Source organism: Pinus tabuliformis, chromosome 5_2, assembly GCF_031772625.1.
Source record: "Pinus tabuliformis cultivar Carrire ecotype Pingquan chromosome 5_2, CPIR1, whole genome shotgun sequence".
Taxonomy (NCBI): Eukaryota; Viridiplantae; Streptophyta; class Pinopsida; order Pinales; family Pinaceae; genus Pinus; species Pinus tabuliformis.
The window spans coordinates 176058941-176077990 of NC_142306.1; positions in this window are offsets into that span (position 1 = coordinate 176058941).

Sequence of the window (19050 nt, forward strand, 5' to 3'; positions counted from 1 at the left end):
CTTTTCAGATTTACTATCCAACTTGGTCCGTTTCTCCTTTGGAACATGTACATATGCATCACATCCAAATACCCTCAGATGTGAAAGAGAGGGTTTCTTACCAATCCATACCTCTTATGGAGTCTTGTCCTCCAACGCTGATGAAGGTGACCTGTTGACCAGGTAACATGCAGTATCCACCGCCTCTGCCCAGAATTCCTATCCTAACCTAGCACCACTGAGCATGCTTCTTGCACTTTCCATCAACGTCTTGTTCATTCTTTCTGCAACTCCATTTTGCTGAGGTGTATATGGAGTAGTCTTCTGTCATGCTATACCACACTTCTTGCAAAATTCTTCAAATTCCTTATTGCAAAACTCTCCACCATTATCTATCCTCAGCACCTTTATCTTCTTCTTTGTCTGGTTTTCCACTAGAGCCTTAAATTCTTTAAACCTATCAAAGACTTCATATTTCTTCTTAAGGAAATACATCCATGTATTCCTTGAGAAGTCATCTATAAATGATACATAGTACATAGACTTACCTAGTGATGGAACCTTCACAGGTCCAAACACATCACTGTGCATAAGCTCTAATATATGTTTCGCCCTCTTACCATAAGAGGGGAAACTCACCCAATTCTGCTTCCCGTATACACAATTTTCACAAAAATCAAAATCCAGAGAGCTATTACTCATACCTCCTACCATACCTTTACCATGAAGTATTCGAAGGCCCTTCTCTCCAATATGTCCAAGCCTTTGATGCCACAGCATGGTCTTTTCTCCAGATACCACTATATTTTCTGCTCCACTTTCAGGAACCACGGAACTATTGCACCCATCAACAACAGTGCTACCTTGCAACTTGTACAAAGTTCTAATCTGAACTCCCCGCATCAATACCAGTGCTCCCCGAACCATCTTGCAGGTATCCTTCTCGAACACTGTTTTTACACCTGCATCATCCAGCTTACTAACAGAAATCAGATTTCTGGCTAATGCAGGAATATGCAGAACAGCCGGAAGTGTTCTAACCCTTCCAGCTTGCAGCTTCAACTTTACTTTTCCACGACCAATGATTATACCCTTCCTGTCATCCCCCAAGAAGACATCACCACCATCATATTTCTCATACTCACAGAACCACTCTCTATGGGGAGTGAAGTGAAAGGATGCACCTGAGTCAATCAACCATGCCTCATGATCTACATGTGTACTTGAAGAAGCCAAGTACACATCCGCACCTTCATCTAAGGTGGTTTTCGCCTCTACAGAAGGAGCCTCATCAAATCCCTTTCCTTTGTCAGGAGCTTTAGATTTACAGTCCCTTTTGAAGTGGCATTCGTTTCCACATTTCCAGCACACCACCTTTATAGGATTTCCTGGAGATTTAGATCTCCCTCTAGATTTAGATCTCCCACTCGATGACTTATTTTTGTTTCTATTCTGGGACCGTCCTCATACAAACAAGGCATCACCATTTTGGCTCTCCATATTTTTCCGTCTCATCTCCTCCGTCAGCAAGGCTGAGACTATTTCATCAAACTGCAAGGCAGTTGCATTGCTACCTATTGCAATAACCAGACTATCCCACAAATCTAGTAGAGAACACAACAAGCTGATGCACTTATCTTCATCTGAAATTTTAATATCAACAGATGCTAACTAACTTACCACAATATTAAAAGTTTTCAGATTCTCTATCACCGAGTCTCCATCTTTCATCCTCATGTTATACAGCTTTTTCTGCGGGAACAGTTTATTCACCAGAGACTTAGATTGGTACAAAGTCCCTAACTTGTCCCACAAAGCCTTTGCTATAGCTTCCCCTAATACATTCAGCAATATTAAATCTAAGACACACAATCGTATTGTGCTCTTTGCCTTCCGATCCAGCTTCTTCCATTCTTCATCGAACACTCTCGTTGGTTTAGTACCCGGATCTACCGCGATCCACTGATCTTTATCCACCAACAGATCCTCCATCTTGAGTTTCCACAACTCAAAACTCTGACCATTAAATTTCTCGATCTCTATCTTTCCACTACTCACCATCTTCTTTCACCACCAAAATCGATCTCACAGATCTCCACTGAACAGGGTCTACCACAGGCCTGAGCGAAACCCTTCAGCAACAAAGGTGTCCCCTTGAAGCCAAATCTGCTCTGATCCCAAATGTAGGTTTTAACCCCATACAGAAATTACTTGCATACGAATTCTAAAACACAAAAAATAAATAATGCAAGAGCAGAACACATAAAACACGTATACACAGAGATTTTCCACTGGATCCCAAAACCAGGACTACCAGTTTGATTTTTCATTATGTTCCTTTCAACGTTATAATGGATATTTATACATGTCAAAGCATCCAATACCATGGACTGAAAACCATCTCATCCAAAAAACATCTGCGAAAATCATGCACAAAACCATAAGTGGGTCCGCCCAACCTAACATAGGGTCCAAAAGAAAAAATTTCTGGGGCACTGCCCCAGACCCCATAAAGTGGGGTTACGGGTGCCCCTCAAACCCCCTGTTAACTACATGGAAAGAATATAACACAACCCAACATTTCTTATACCTTATTACCAACTGGAATTATTGAAGAAACCCTATCCATCGAAAATGCCTTGATTGTTGCAACTTAGATTGAGGTTGCAAGTATTACAATGGTTGATGATCAGTGTGAATGATTGTTTCATTACCCATCAAGTAGTGTTTCCACTTTTTCACACTTTCCACCAATGCATGCAATTCCTTGTCATGTGTAGGATAATTAATCACTGCACCAATGAAAGTTTTTGGATGAAAATAGATAGGCTTACCATGTTGCATGAGAACTGCACCCATCGTGTAGTCACTAGCATCAGTATGGATCTCAAATGTTTGTCTCAAGTCTAGAAGTGCAAGTACTGGAGTTGAACTAGTATTTTCCTTCAATCCATCAAAGGCCTTTTTTTGTTTGCCTCCCCACTGAAAATCCTTTTTCACACTAGTCAATGCATGCAAAAGAGCTACCATAGAAGAAAAGTTAGCAATGAATTTCCTCCAATATTGGACTGGTCCCAAAAAACTTCTTACCTCAGTAACTGTCTTGGACCTTGGCCAATTCCAAATGACATCAACCTTGGAGGGATCTATTTTCCACTCACCTCCTCCAACAATATGACCCAAGTAAACTAAAGAACTTTTTCCAAACTCACACTTTGACATCTTTAAATACAATTGTGCTTTGTTTATGACATCAAGTACTTTTCTCACATGCATGACATGTTCATCATGAGATTTACTGAAAATTAAGATATCATCTAAGTAGACTATAACAAACTCATTAAGAAATGACCTCAACACATCATTCATCACACACATGAAGGTAGTAGGAGCATTACATAAACCAAAAGGCATAACTAGCCATTCAACCAAACCATGTTTTGTTTTGAATGTTGTCTTCCAAATGTCTCCTTCAGCAATTCTAATTTTATGGTAGCCACTCCTTAAGTCCAACTTAGTAAAATACTTTGCATCTTTCAATTAATCAAGTAAATCATCTATTCTAGGTAGTGGGTAATGGTTCTTTACCGTAATCTTGTTCAATGCATGGAATTCCACACACATGCACCATGTTCCATCCTTCTTTGGCACCAAAACAATAGGTGACCCACATGGCGAAGAAATTGGCCTGATGATCCCTTTATCCAACAACTCTTGAATTTTCTTTTTAATTTCTACACTTTCCATCACTGACATCATGTACATGCCAATGTTAGGAACAAGACTATCTTGCTGCAACTGTATCTCATGTTGGATTCCTCTCTTGGGAGGAAATCCTTTTGGTTCCTGAAACATCTCATCATATTGGTTAACAAAATCAACCAATTCAGATTTCAATCTTGAGTCGTGACCTTGAAAAGCTTCATTATCAATATCATTCTTTGGTTTGATCATTAGAAGCACAAAATTCTTTCGAGAATTCACTAGTCTTTTCATCTGCCTCGCATTAACAAGTGAAAGATTTAGTTTCTTGCTATGGGCTCTCACAATTTATTCTACTTCTTATTAAAACAAATGGTATTTTTTTCATGTCTATGGAAGATAACTTTTATTTCATAGAGATACGAGCTACCCAAAACTATACCACATATATCTAACGGCACAACATCAAGCTCCACTTCATCTATGACATTTGCAGTAATGGCGAATTTCAATTTATACTTTCTAGTTAATTGCAAACTTGCATTATCACACACCCATCCTAACGGATATGGCTTATGACGTGGAATGGTTTCCAAGTTTAAACTTTTGACCATGTTTTTAGAGATGAGATTGGCTTAAGAGCCACTATAAAAAAGAGTATCAATTTTTCTATGTTTTGAGATTACCCTTATGTGAAAAAGTTCTATCCTCTTCTTTTCGTTTGGATTTTCATTGTGTAAATTTGAAGTACTAGTGCTAGCAATGGATTCTTTTCCTTTCATACCCATGACTGTAATTTTAGTTTCATTACCCAGATCGGATCCCAAATCATGTTGAGTGGTTGCATTTGTCTTTTGTTTTCCCTTGTTGTTGAATTTCTTTGGTTTCATTTCAGGATGAAGCTTCCAACAATGAGCTTCATCGTGACCCTCTTTGGAACAATGCTTGCATGTTAATTTCTCTCCTTCCTTCTTAATGGATTCATTTTTCTTTCCCTTCCCTTTGAAACCATTTTCTTTTCCTTTACTCTTAAATGGAATTTTACTACCCTCTTCTGGTGTATTTTTCCCTCTTGACTCAAGATGAGTGGCTTTCACACACACCTCATCTAGATTATTGGGATTAAACATAAGGATAATATGCCTAAGGTAACTATGTAAACCCCGTATGTACTTTAGCAACGTGTCTTGTGATTGCAAATCTACACCTAACATTAGAGACCTTTTTCTAAATTCTTGGGTGTAATCTTGCACATTTTGACCTTTAAGTTGTCTAAAGTTCTGCCAATTCATGATGGCTTTCTACATATATGATAGAGGGTAAAACTGTCTTTTAATTGAAACAATGAAATCAGACCAAGAAATTGAGTTCTTACCGTGTTTTTTTCATCTCTTCTTATGTCTTTGATTCCCATCATACTAGTACTACACCCTCCAACCTCAAGGAAGCTAGTTGAATATTTATGTCATCATCTTGAAGGTTTTGAATTCTGAAATAGACCTCCAATTGACGAACCCAATTGTCAAGCTTCTTTGCATTCACTTCACCATTATACATGGGCAGCTCAAATTTAACATCAAGTTTTAATAGGGGTGATTTACTAGTTCTTTGTTAGGTATGTTGATGAGTATGAGTAAGGGTTGTATTAGTGGAAGAGGGTGAAGATTCCTGTGAAGAAGAAGATGAAGAATATGGTGGAGAGGGTGGAGGTTTACCTCCATTTCCATCACCTCCTCATCCTAAAGAACCTTCTCCTTTGGGAGGCTTTGAGATTTCACCCTACAGTTTGGTATTCCTCTCTTCATAGTGGACCTTCACAGTCTCTTTCATGTCAATGAAAGCCTTCCTAAATACCTTCTCATCCTCTGTCATGTTTGTAGGCTCTCCTTCATGAGACATACTCACTGAAGTCTCAACTGCAACTTGAGGAATAACTGGTGGTGGAGATTGTGGCAACCTTGCACTCCTTTTCCTTAACCCAACTTCAGGGCTTTCAACCAACTTCCCTTCTCCTCTTTTGAGCTTCAACCTTGTAAGCATGGCATTCACTTGCAAACAGTTAAATCCTTCTTGCATAAAGAAAACCAAGTGCTCTGATACCAAACTTGATATGAATGGGAAAATTAGTTTTGTTGTGCTAAATTCATTTCAAAATATGTTAAAAGTGCTTAAGGATTCAAGAGGTTAATTGCAAGTTTAAAACATGAGTTTTTGCGTGTTTTTATGTAAATTTCATATACAAATTAACATAAACAAATCAATAAAAAATAACATATAACAGACATGAACATTACCAAAATAGTATCACAGCAACACATGATGAAGGAGTTCACCCCTCTTGGGCTACATCTCCTTGGTCTAGCTTCCAATGGATTGGCCCTCTCTATTGTGCTCAAAAGTGTGAATACGTCAGTTTACAATGCTCAGAAATCTCTAAAACTTGTTCCAATGGCTCAATAATGCCCAAAAATGTCTGTGTAGCTTCTTTATGCTTCTAATTTGGTCAAAAACTGAAGAATTTATGACCTCCCCAAGTCTTTCTATTATTCACTCTACAAACTCCCCAAATTCCAGCATCATCCTACTATATCACCCAGATTTCCACTAACCGGGCACCATTTCCGCCAATTTTAGGGAAAAATTATCAGACACTTTAAATGTCCTCTAATGCCTATAATCCAAAATTTGTGGCCATATGGGGTCCACGGGCCCAAGAATAAGGCCAATGGCCTGCCCCCGCCAGCCAAGCCCCCGCACCGCTCTGTTGGTGGTCACATTGGTGGTGCATACCTAAGGGCTAGTCCCCACGGGCTAGCACTTTCCCCGGAATGGTGTGCCCATACAATTTAAATATATTTCATGGACATAGTTTGTTAAGAACTATTGCGATGGCGTGTTGGTATTTGGCTTGGCTTATTGCTTTGTGGTCATGGGTTCGACCCCCGCCGCTACTGCTCAGACCTTGACCCCAAATTTTGGTGGCCCCCAAGCTGCGACGTGGGGGCCTCTATCTGAGCCATGTGTCAGCCCGTGGTTGGCCACCAACCACACAATAAAAAATCACCAACTGCACCCAATGAGATCGTGCCATTTGGCACAACATGATTCTCCAAAGTTCCGTTGACTAGTCAAACCTGCCACCTCAACAGTACAGGCTATTGACTGGGTTGTCACGTTTTGAAAAGAATCGCGTATTTGGGAAAGTGAACAGAACATGATTCTTGGAGCATATTGTGTCTGTATCTCGCGAAATGAGTTGCGCCAGATTCAGGATGACGAGCACTATGCAGTCGTTTAGATTCCACACTGATCCGATAAATTTTCATTTTGAGCTATATTTTAAGCACCCAATCACATATACATTTATGATTCCAATTGATTGAATAATTTTATGTTAATTAGTTTAGTATGACTCTAATAATTTTATGTTACTTAATTTAAGATATTCATTTGAAAATGGCATATACATATTTTTATCTTAATATATAAAATTATATTGCATCGAGAGGCGCTCTCTAGCCAAGTATGGAAAATATGTTGTAATGTCATGACCTTGTAAACATTTTGACTCGTTCAAGCTACATAAATATATATATATATATATATATATATATATATATATATATATATATACATATTTTACTACTTGGTCAAAATAAAATAGAACAAATAACGTTAAAAAAATATAACTTCATGGTATTCGCCCATGGTATTGACCCATGGTATTCATGTAGAATATACCTTATTTAAATAGGTAAACTAAACCAGCCTAGATCCATCTTAACTTTAGATCTACCAAGCGTCGAGAGGGATCAAATATTTTGAGATGTTGATCCCTCTCGACGCATGGTAGATCCAAAGTTAAGATGCATCTAGGCAAGTTTATTTTTTAAATAATAAATTATATTTTCTTATATAAACCAAAAATACTTTATAACATAAAAAATTGAAAATAAAAACATGATTACATCGCATTCACAAACATTGTGTGTGTGTGTGTGTGTGTGTGTGTGTGTGTGTTTTCATTAAATTATATTTTATTAAGAAGCAATTACTAGAAATTGATTGAATATAATTAAAATGTGTATTAAGTAATTAATGTGAGGTTTCAAAACTTGCTTCATATTGTAGTTTAACAAAGGAAGATATTTCTAAAGTCTTTAAGGAACCAATGTGGTTTATATCAAAGGTGAAATCCTCGGTGATAATAGAATATTAAATAACTTGCAAAATGGTTTTAAAGCTCCCCCTCCCCCGTATCTCTCACATGAAAATTATTGAAGTTCGTTGAATCTCAGAATTAGATATGGCTGGCGGGAATAACAATGGCTTAAGCCATAATTTTAGTAGGAGAAGATGTTATTTAAGGGAGAATGTAGCGGCTTGGAAGTGGAATGCCTTCATCTCTAGCTTGAAGCAATATCTTTGTGTGATGGCGGATTTGGGTGGTCAGTCTCAAGATGCAAAGCATGGTCTGCTAGCTCGGTTTCTTGATTCAAAAGCGTTGTTGAAAACTCTTCAACATGGGTTTGAGCTTGAGGAAGATGTGATAAATATGACTTGGCTCCTCATGGATGCCAGACTCTCACTTCTTCGCAATCAAGTGGAACAATTTCAAAGGGGGGTTTGAATCGAACTGTCGGTGTTCGCTGCCCAGGTATCAGACCTGGAAGAAAAATCCATAAGGGTTGACTTGTCTAACGAGGAAGAAAAATAGAGCAGTGATGAACCTAAAAAGAAAAAATCTCAAAGCAACAAGAGGTTGGATCATTTAGACAAGTCTAAACTTTTGTTATGGCATGTTTATTTGTTCCACCCCTTAATCTAATTAATTTTGATGTTATGTAGATTTACAATGTTATTGGGAGTCTTTTTTCAGGTTTACAATAGACATGTGTTCAAAATAGGAGGCAAGAGTTGTCACAAGAGTATAATTTCAATGTATTGGTTTGCAGGTAATAGTGAATTTCTAGAACATGAAGAATTTTGTAAGCGTACTGGACTAAAAACCAATTTTTTTATATAATAAAATTAGTGTTTGTTCCTTTAAAAAAAAACAAAGGGAGATATTTCTACATTCTTGTTGCATACTTCTCCTTCCATATTTCAAAGACATTTTCCTCAATATTCAAGTAGAGATGAATCTGGTCATGTTTCTAGATGTAACTTAGGAAATTGAATGAACTCTATTAACATAAAACAAGCTAGAATATCTTAAATTAATTGATGGATAGTTTGACTACATGTTAATCAAGGTAAAAAAGGATACATTGTGTTACAAATAACCTTATGAAATTCAATCTCCATCTTTGAAAAACATTTTCCTAAATCACTTATACTATTGAAAGTTTCTTTTAAATAGAGATGAATTTGGCCATTTATCTAAATGTAATACAAGAAATTAAGTGTATCCAATTGACATAAAATAAGTTAGAATATTTTGAATTAATTGATGCAAATCATTATTTCTATTTGGATATGTATGTTGATGTAATTTGATCAAGCGTGTTTGTTAGAGTGAAAAGGATATAATGTACATTGCATATAGCTTTATGCAATTCAACCAAAAAATATTTGGAAAAGGCATTATAAAAATATTGTTTTTGACTTTTTTATATAAGTATTAAATCTTACTTTGTAAAACTTTACCAAATGAAATATTATTTTTCTTCCTATTATATTATAATATATATTATTGTGCTAAGAGGTACTTTACAGTTCAATATGGCAACAATGTTGTAAAACATTATGTAATGATATGTTATGTTGACTCAATCAAATTATTCAAAATAAAATTACTAAAATTAAAATTAAAAAATAATAATTAATACTTGATATAGTTAGACATCGGCTCAACATATGGATAATTAGTGTCCCTTCATATAACCATATGAAACATATAAATAACCCAGCATGTTCTTTAATCTACAAGCGTGTTCTCCAATCCATCTCATATCTACGAGCATCCAAGGTCGACACTTGAACTTTTTGGTTGAGTATTTCAGTCATGTCTAGCTACAAGCATTATTTTACAGTGGAAATGGTAATGATGGATACAAGAAAAGCTTTGTTCAGATCTTGAATCTTCCACACACATTTTTTATATACACAATGTGTGTATCATTTCTCAAACCTTTGGGCACCTCGATTTTCAAATCCAAGCCTACAAATTAGACCCAAAATTACTCTTTATTGAATCAAGGCATAGTAAAACCCTGATATAATAAATCCAACGAATGGAGCAGCACAATAGAATGAGTACTGCAAGGTCTTTAGAGAAGAGATAGTGTGTGTTATTTACCAATGGAAGAACTAGCCACTGCATGTCTTATTTATCTCCCATGAACAATACCATTAAAGGAAAGCACATAGCAATTGAGCTACAAAGGTATTAGGGTTTTGTTCAATTTTGAACCAAAATTTGTGCAATTTGTTGGGGTTTATGAGATTTTTCTACTCGATGTTAGGGGCATTCCAAATTTATTATTGGTTTTAATTTTATGCTCAACAAAGCATATTTTATCTTCTATCTATCAAAGTGACATTTATTAACTAAGTTAACATGCCCATTGTCACAAAAAAATAGTAATACTATTAATAATTTAATATTAATATTAATATTAATACTACTATCCTAGATCCATCTTAAATCTAGATCTATTAGGCATCGAGAGGGATGAAATTTCTCGAAGTGAAAACTTCGTTTTTGAGTGCAAAAGTTTAGAAAATGTTTGCACCTCAAGATATTGGATCCCTCTCGACGCTTGATTTTACATTAAAGGAAATTACGATAGCGCCATTTCTCCTTACTACAATTTTAGGCTTGATGTTAATTTGATAATTCCTATGGCATACTTTTAACCTGCAGGAATTTTCTATAGGCCCAGTCGTAGATGCGACAAGTCTTCCACGTGTACCTTGCAAGTGATTTTATGGAAATAATTTGGAGGTGGAGATTTTAGGATTAATATTGGACCATTAATTTGGGTAGGGGAAGTTACGAATATACCCTTCCCTCTCACCATGTCTTTGTTCATTTGATCCCTAACTCACTGGAAAGAGTAGCTCTATAAATCAACCCTTAGGGTTTGTCCAACACTTACAGGAGAATGGGGGAATGTTTTTCCTATAGGGGCTTATTCTGTCGCTCCATGGTGAGTAATGGAATACTCAACATCAGTTGCAGGTAAATAGACCTAAAATTTGAACTCATCTGAATTGAAATTTGCATATTATTTCTGAGAGTGATTTTTAATTTTCCTTTCCTTAATTTTCTTTGTAAGGTTTACGAAGGTCTAGCCTTCTCTTGAGTCTGCACATGTGTTACACTTCATTTTTTTCACCATGACAAATTATCGTCAAATTGGATCTCTCGCCATCCATCCAAGTGTCATGAATCACTCCTTTGCAAGTCAACAACTTATATACCTTGAATAAAGTGTAAATTCTGGGAAAAATGGTCCATAAACCCACTTTTAGTCTCTTGCGCATTTTCCTAGTCAATTTCTACGCATATGTAGATGTGCGCTTTGCCTGCCACTAAAATGTGCGCATATGACTCAATAAAAAATAAAAATAAAAAGTGAGATATAGAAGCATTGTTGGGAAAATAATTCCTAATAAACAACCTCGAAATCATGTTTATTCGAGCCTAACCTCATTTTTTATGGAGCTAATCCACATTCTTCAAGGAGCCCTCATCCCTCTTTTAGTGTATCGCATCCTTGGACTAAGGATCTCAAACTAGTTCTTTTTGGCCTATTAATCAAGCCATAGGTGGGGGAATTGAGAGAGGCTTTTGAGAGTAAGATTATGCTAGAGAAATTAGGTTGGAGAGCTTATCATTATTGGAGAGGATTCAAATCAATGGGATGAGCTTCAAAACATCAAGGCACAAGTTTCTAAAATTAATACAATCAATTGTTTCTTGTCACTGCATTTTTTAATGGATTGATTGATGAATTTCATGGATGGTTTATGTTATTTCTATTTGTTCACTGGAATGTTGTTTGTTACTAGTCTCCTTGATCACTAGCTTGAATTATTGAATCATTTATTTTACATATGCCTTTAATCCTTTGTTGTTTCCATGTGTATAGGTCTAGATTCAAACATGGGCAAGATGCACTGAAGTAGAAATGGGGATCTTCATCAAGCATGTCATAATAAGGTATGAATTTATTTTTCTCACCTTATTAGTTTATGATTCAAGAAAATATAGATTCGGGGAAGGAATTAGCTTGATTGTTTGCTTGTTACTAAGTTTTGTTGGAAACCTAGGGAATTTGCTTGTGTCCAAACTTGCGATTAGTCCTCATAAAAAATTGGCAATTCCACTAGGGAATTTCTTGTCATCTTCCATCTACTTCTTTTTTATTCTAGAACCTTTTTGATAGCTTTAATTGAGTCTTGAGAAGTTAATGATCTTTCATATTTTGTTATTTGTTTGGATAATTTTTTATTTTTTCTTTAAGTTTCTCAACCTGCGCAGTTTCTGTTCAGAAACAGAGCACAGATCTGCGTAGATTACCTTTAGCACCAATGCATATATGCATTGTACATACTGTTTGCCTACACATACTCTAATTTTTTGAAAAAATGGTTTTTCCTCTCATTAAGGTCTGAGTTTTTATTTTATAAGGTTTCATTACACTTGTTTATGCCTCCAATCAGTATCTGTATGTTTGATTGGATGTTGTGAAGGAGTTTTCTTTATATTTTTTCGTTTTCAAGGATTAAAAGTTAGGGTTTCTCAAGAATTAGTGTTTTGATGAGATGTGCTTCTTGTGCTGCATTGAAAATAAAAGTAATTTTTATTCCAGTACTAAATTTTGATCAAAATTACACTTTAAGTGTTGATTTCATAACATTCATTCAATCATTTTCATTTTAAGGATTTCATTGGGTGTTTTGAATTTGATTTCCTTTGGTCATTTCTCAAAGGTTTGTCTTAGTTTCTTAACAATTTTTGCATGTTTTTTCTTTCATTTTTGCAAAAAAAAAATATGCCTCAGTCGTCGGGGGCGGGGAGTGAATTGTGTCTAACTGTTAATAACCTTTGAGTGTCATTATTTTTTATCTTTGGAATTTTCACCTAATTTCCTTTACTTACACTTGATTGGTTATTTAGTTGTATTAGTGAAGAGAAATATCATTGTTGTTCTTTTGCCGATTTGGAATCATCTTGTGTTTGTTTTGAATAATTATCTTGCATATATTACATTTGCATGTTTAGAATTCTCATTTCATGAACGAAAATTGTGCATATATTACATTTGCGTAGTGTTCAAAGAAATTGTGCATAGATTACATTTGCATAGTGTTCATGGAAATTGTGCATAGATTACATTTGCATAGTTTTCAAGCAAATTGTGCATAGATTACATTGTGTGGTTTGCAACTTAGAGCTTTGAATTGCATTGAAAAATTAGAAGTGGTACATTCTGGAGTTAATATTTTAAAGAAGAACCTATTTACTTACTTTAGTTAGAATTCATCGAAATGAAGAGATTGCAAATTTTATATTTGATGCATTATAGTTTTGATTCAAGTCATAATACCATCAATTTCACATCCATTTACCCTTTGAGTAAATAACAACTTAATAACACAACGTTAATACAATTCATCTAGAATTTTTATTACTTTTAGGGTTATTTCCACCAACAATAGATTAAGTTGTAGGGATTTGGAATAGGGAAGTGAGTAAACTTTCCAAAGCTACAGACAAACATTAGAATCTTGCGATAGGGAGATAAATCTAGTTATTACAATTTTGCTTTGGGAAGCTCCCCTTACAAAGGAGTAAAGCACAAGATCATATCAGACCTGGTGAAGTGATCATACCCACTTCATTGGCTATGGTAGAATGATTTACACATATTACAAATGGTCGGAAGGTACTTGGGGTCACTTGAAATTAAACCTCCAATTAACCATGTTGAGGATCTTTCAAGGGGATTGAGCTTCTCTACTCTGCCCTTATGTGTACGTATGATCTATGACTATTCCCCCCATGTTGAATTGTTGTAGTTGGTAACCTTAGAGACCATAATATTAGGGATATTACCCGAAGTGACGATAGAGGGAAGGTCATGTTGTACCTGGAACATGCGTTGACTAGACTCACTTGGACTTTTTGGAGGGTAATCTTCACTCGAAATGGCATAAGTGAAGTTACTTGCACCAAATTGTTTCAATAAGCAGGTTGTCAGTGTAAATGATTCCATCCACTCTATCATTATTCACTTTTCACTTTGATCTCTCTGACATTGGATTTCATTACCAACTAGCTATTTCACCGTTAAAAGTCTGTTTGCATGGTTTAACTCTTTAGATTTACTAGCATGTGTTATATGTTTTTTTTTCAAGACCTTAGGTGTGGATTGTGAATATTATTTAATTTTAATAATAAAAACTTATTTGGATTCAATATAATTGCTACAAATTTGGAATTTACTGACCAAGGAATCCCCATTAACGAGAATCCTAGTCCTTTTCCCAATCTTGGAAATGTCAGTCCTCCTTATATAGCCACATTGTCACTTCCCGGATTCACGATAAGTTTACCTGTATGGATGTTCTCAACTTCTTAAATTCCAAATACTCCAATTTTACTATATCAACCAAGTTTTTCACCTCAACCAAGTTCACCATCTCAACATATCCAACCTATTGTTGACCCTTTACCTTCTTCATCCAACATGTCCTCCTTCCTTTCTTCCTCCTCACTTTGTAAAAGCCTTGATGCTAGTAACCAAGTGACTAACAAGAAGAAGAAAGGGAAGAAGAATAGGAATCAAGATAAGAAATTATTCAACCAACCAACCATGGCTATAAGTATTGGTAATGTTGGGGAAACTTTTAAAAAGCATCGTAAGCCCAAATACCCTTTCAATATTTGTAAGGGTGACCACTTCCTTATCAATTTTCCTGGTATTCCTAAGATCTTGGAAGTATGGTCAAATAATTATCATCAACTTATTGTTGATTCATCAAATAGTGATTCTTAGATTCCATTGAAAAAGGTTAAAGTTAGGTTTCCTTGTAGGTTATGAAAAGGGACTCATCACAGTCACCTTTTCCCTCACATGGATGAAGCCTCAAAATTGTTGCAAAAACTTATTGTTTCGCAACAAAAACTTCCAACTAATTACCGCAAACTTTCTCCCCACCTACCATCACTTGATAAATTGATTGATCTAAACCCAACTATCGTCAATCCCACTCTTCCATTAGAGGGTGAAACATGTATCACTCAAGTTGATGGACCATTTGTTGATCAAGTGGTCAAATTGATTCCATCTTCCGTCGATCCCACTCTCCCTTTAGAGAGTGAATTTCATACCACTCAGGTTCTTCATGTTACCTCAAATTCTTCTACACATGGGTACATTTCATCTATTTCTTTTGAACCCCATCTAAGTAATGAGGTTATTTCTTTTTAATAGAGTAGGCTAACATAACCTCATCTTCCTTCTTCCATCCCTTTCCAAATCATTGTGAAGGCTTATGGTAATGCATCACACTAATGTATTTGAAAATGCTTCTGTTAGAATTTTATCCTCGACCACTTGGAAAACTTTGGGTTCCCCTCAGCATGTGCCTATTACACAGAATATGACAGAACCATTAGTGAACCTTTAGGGATCCTTCCTAAGTTACCTATTACCTTGGAAGGTAAGACTATTTTTATCAACCTTATGGTAGTTCAAGGTCCCTTGGATTTCAATTTTCTCCTTGGGAGAGATAATGTCTATGCCATGAAATTTTTCATATCGACTCTTTTGTGTGATGTCCTTCCCTCACAATGGAAACATTTTGACAGTTGACCAGCTTTCATTCATTGATCTTGATTTAACTACCAATCATCTGACACCCCTGAATGTTCCTTATATGGAAGTGGTGCCTACCCCACCATAGGTTAATTATGTGGCAACCTGTCCCATGTTTTCAGTTACCGATGCAAGTGAGCCTCTTACTATCTACTCGACTTCTTCTGACTTAGGTCGAGTAACTGACATGGTCAAAACTTCAATAGGGGAATTTGAATATGATTTTCTTATCCCTATTGATCCCCTTGACATGTGTTCCTTCCAGAGAACTATTCTTCCATCTGATGAAGACCTTTTAGAAGCCATGATCAAGGGGTGTCCCTTGACATGTGTTTCTTCCATTTGGAAGCCATGACTCATACCCTATGAGGATGGTTCTTTTCATGTGCCAACCTCATTAAAAAATGAAACATGTTATATGGAGTATAGTTCTTTTCTCGTTTTAAGCTCGTTAAAAACTGAAACAACACCCTTGAGGATAGTTATTTTACTATGTCAACCTTGTTAAAAAATGAAATAGGTCTCATGACAATAGTTCTTTTACTATGTCAACCTCGTTAAAAATGAAACAAATACCTATGAGGATACTTCTTTTACTGTGTCAACCTCATTAAAAAATGAAACTTGCCATTATGAGGATGGTTCTTTTACTGTATCAACCTCGTTAAAAAATGAAACAAAGTTACATGAGAATAATTACTTTCCTATGTCATGCTCGTTAAAAAATGAAACAAATCCTCCCCTATTTGAGTTGAGTCTTTAACTAGATCTCGTAAATTTTAAGTTGAGTCTTTCATATGATCTCGTAAATAAGCCTTCATTACATCCACCCATTAGTAACTTGTAGTCTACTTAGGTGAATGACATTAATTTTTGGGGGCATGTGCCCTGGCAGTCATTATATTGGGGGCTTGAAAACTTATTTCAATCACAACTTTCTCTGTTTCAAGCTTGTGTAAAAATGAAAATACTTTCAAGCATATTTTTTATTTGTTTCAAGCCTATATAAAAAATGAAACCTATCTCAAGTTCATTTCGGTTATTATTTTCAAGACTCGTTAAACTCATGAAAATCCTAAGCTTCTTTTGATATATTTTCATGCTTGTAAAATGCACATGAAAATTTCGCGCTCTTTCCATCTTTTCATGCTTGTTAATTAAATTGAAATTTGGTAATACAAGTACATTTTTATCACTTTTCAAACTTGTTAAAGCTTACAAAAGAGTGAAACCTTAGAGTTCCCTTTACACCCTTTTCAGACTCCTTGAAAATGAAAAGATCGTCGAGTCCTTGATTGTTTGAACTCATAAAAGTAAATGAACAACCGTCTATTCAGTATAAGTTTACCCCTTTTACAGACTGAACCAGACTATTTACGAAAAAGGTATATATTGACTAATCATGGTCAATAGAGTTCTCTCCTGCATTATTTTACCCTCTTTTGGGCTTGAGGGATTCAATTTTACGAAAAAGGACATTGTCGAGTTTACTTATGTTTTTCTCCTGTCTTACTAAAACTGAAAAACACTGAGCTTCACTTTCTCTGAGCTCATTAAAATTTATGTTGAAAGAACTGAATGATTTTTCTTTTCGTGTCTTTTCAAACTCTTTAAATATGAAAATGACATCGAGTGACCCCTTCACTCGGCTCGTTAAACTTAAACAGTGTAGGACTTGTCAATCATGACGAGATTGAACCTCCCCTTCCTAGGGTTCATTAAAAATAATTCGAAGGACTCATCCAAAGGATGATCTTACAGGACAAGCATATGTTATCCTCCTCAAGCTTGCAAAAAATAAAGAGGTACTTGCTAGTAATGGTGGGGAAAATTGAGAAGAAAAGTTCGTTTCTTGTATTTCAAGCAGTATGTTGCTCTTGAACATGAAATTTGATCACATATCTGTTCTATTTGGGGAATCCATTTGTCTCATAGTTAATCGAACCCCATTGAAAGTTAAAACTAGTTTTGGGTATTATCGTTGAGTCAAATGTTTCCAAGTCATTTTTTTGTGTTGCCAAATATGTTCAAGAGAAGTTTAAACCTCAATTCAAATTACTTTGCAATTTGTAGCCTTCAATCGCATCACCCATCCCTCAGTCAGTCCTTGCAAACTATTCTTCAAACCCTGACATTGAGTTTCGTGTCGTAGGCCCTCCTGTGACAGGTCACTTCCTATCGACTTCAATTCATTATCTAAGAAGTTGTTATAGAAACCCTTTTCAGTACCTTAGAGTCTGCATGCCTTAATGGTATGATTCTCACCTTCAATGATAGGTTCTCATCATTGGCCTTCGATCAAAATACTTTTATGAGTGTTCGACTTCAGATCATATTTTCACACTCTATAGATTGTACTGAGAGTACCTTGAGGACCATTGTCATTAATGGTGGTTTCTCTCACACTTGTTAATGGTTCACATCATTGATCGATAATCAAGTGGTTTATGCCATGTTCGACTTCAAGACATCTACTTGTATGGTTAGATTCGTACTATGGATCAAGAGATGGATATCAAGACCCTAGATCTAGTTTCATATATCTAGGTTGTGAGGAGTTTTGCATTCATGATTATACAGAGAGTTATGTTTGATGGCTGCATCCATCCTATGTCTACTTTGACATTATGTATTTCCCTACAGATTCACCAAGTTATCTTTACTCTAAGTATGGGAATTCCTACCTCAGTGATGATTATTATATTGCATTGTAATCCTTGATTGATTTTTGTAGGTTTCTAACCATGATCTCTGGTCCAATCCTTGATATGATAAAGTACTTGAGTCCTCAAACTTTTCTAACTTTGCACTTTAGGGGGAAATTTGTTACACTTCATTTTGTCACCATGACAAATTATCATCAAATTGTATCTCTCACCATCCATCCAAGGGTCATGAAGACTCCTTTGCAAGTAAAAAATTTATATACCTTGAATAAAGTGTAAATTCTAGGAAACATGGTCCATAAACCCACTTTTAGTCTCCTCCGCATTTTAGTTACTTTTTGCGCGTACACAATTATTGACATTGATCCATGTGCAGAAGTGTGCATTGTCTGCCATTAAAAAGTGTGCACATGACTCAATAAAAAGTAAAAATAAAAAGTGAGATATAAAAGCATTGTTGAGTGAATCATTCCCAACAAAAAGCCTTGAACTAATGTTTATTTGAGGCTAACCTCATTTTTTATGGAGATAATCCCCAATCTTCAAGGATCCCTGATCCCTCTTTTAGTGCATCTCATCATTGGACTAAGGATCTCAAACTACTTCCTTTTGGCCTATTAATCAAACCATAGGTGGGGGAGTTGAGAGAGGCTGCTGAGAGTAAGTTTATGCTGGAGAAATTAGGTTTGAGAGCTTATCATTCTTGGAGAAGATTGAGATCAAAGGGAGGAGCTTCACAACATCAAGGCACGGGTTTTTTAGCTCTTATCTTTTTTAAATTAATACAAACAAGTGTTTCTTCTCACTGCATTTTTCAATGGATTAATTGATGAATTTCATGTATGGTTTATGTTGTTTATGTTTGTCCA